The sequence below is a fragment of the Arachis hypogaea genome, chromosome 18 (genome assembly GCF_003086295.3).
Source record: "Arachis hypogaea cultivar Tifrunner chromosome 18, arahy.Tifrunner.gnm2.J5K5, whole genome shotgun sequence".
Lineage (NCBI taxonomy): Eukaryota > Viridiplantae > Streptophyta > Magnoliopsida > Fabales > Fabaceae > Arachis > Arachis hypogaea.
The window spans coordinates 61,483,617-61,485,379 of NC_092053.1; positions in this window are offsets into that span (position 1 = coordinate 61,483,617).

The window sequence follows — 1,763 nt, forward strand, 5'->3', positions numbered from 1 at the left end:
CTTTTTGCTCTTGCCTCTTGGTTTTAAGAGCTTTTGGATTTTTCTGCTTGCTTTTTCTTTTTCTATTTTTTTTTGCCCCTTTTTTTTTCTGCAAGCTTTGTTCTTTGCTGCTTTTTCTTGCTTCAAGAATCATTTTTATGATTTTTCAGATTATCAAATAACATGTCTCCTTGTCATCATTCTTTCAAGAGCCAACATATTTAACATTCTTAAACAACAACTTCAAAAGACATATACACTGTTCAAGCATTCATTCAGAAAACAAGAAGCATTGTCACCACATCAATATAATTAAACTAAGTTCAAGGATAAATTCGAAACTCATGTACTTCTTGTTCTTTTGAATTAAAAATTTTTCATTTAAGAGAGGTGATGGATTCATAGGACATTCATAACTTTAAGACATAGTTACTAACCACTAATGATCATGTAATGAAGACACAAACATAGATAAGCACATAACATAGAAAACGAAAAACAGAAGAAATAGGAACAAGGAATGAATCCACCTTAGTGATGGTGGCGTTTCCTTCTTGAGGAACCAATGATGTCCTTGAGCTCTTCTATGTCTCTTCCTTGTCTTTGTTGCTCCTCCCTCATTGCTTTTTGATCTTCTCTTATTTCATGAAGGATGATGGAGTGCTCTTAATGTTCCACCCTTAGTTGTCCCATATTGGAACTCAATTCTCCTAGGGAGGTGTTGATTTGCTCCCAATAGTTTTGTGGAGGAAAATGCATTTGAGGCATCTCCGGGATCTCATGGTGATGAGCTTCATACGCCTCTTGAGCTCCATGAATGGGCTCTCTTGCTTGCTCCATCTTTTTCTTAGTGATGGGCTTCTCTTCCTCAATGTGAATGTCTCCTTCTATGGAAGCTCCAGCTGAGTAACATAGATGGCAGATAAGATGAGGAAAAGCTAGCCTTGCCCCATGAGAGGGCTTTTCGGCTATTTTGTAGAGTTCAAGGGCGACTTCATGAACCTCTACTTCTTCTCCAATCATGATGCTATGAATCATGATGGCCCGATCCACAGTAACTTCAGATCGGTTGCTAGTGGGGATGATGGAGCGTTGGATGAACTCCAACCATCCTCTAGCCACAGGCTTGAGGTCCAATCTTCTTAGTTGAACCGGCTTGCCTTTGGAGTCAATCTTCCATTGAGCTCCTTTCACACATATGTCCATAAGGACTTGGTCCAACCTTTGATCTAAGTTGACTCTCCTTGTGTAGGGGCGTGCGTTCTCTTCCATGTTTGGCAAGTTGAACGCCAACCTCACATTTTCCGGACTAAAATCTAAGTATTTCCCCCGAACCATTGTAACATAGTTCTTTGGATCCGGGTTCTTACTTTGATCATGGTTCTTGGTGATCCATGCATTGGCATAGAACTCTTGAACCATTAGGATGCCGACTTGTTGGATGGGATTTGTTAGAACTTTCCAACCTCTTCTTTGAATTTCATGTCGGATCTCCGGATACTCATTTCTTTTGAGTTTGAAAGGGACCTCGGGGATCACCTTCTTCTTGGCCACAACATCATAGAAGTGATCTTGATGGGCTTTGGAGATGAACCTTTCCATCTCCCATGACTCGGAGGTGGAAGCTTTTGTCTTCCCTTTTCCTTTTCTAGAGGATTCTCCGGTCTTGGGTGCCATCAATGGTAATGGAAAAACAAAAAGCTTATGCTTTTACCATACCAAACATAGAATATTGCTTGCCCTCGAGCAAGAGAAGAAAGAATAGATGAAGAAGAAGAAGAAAT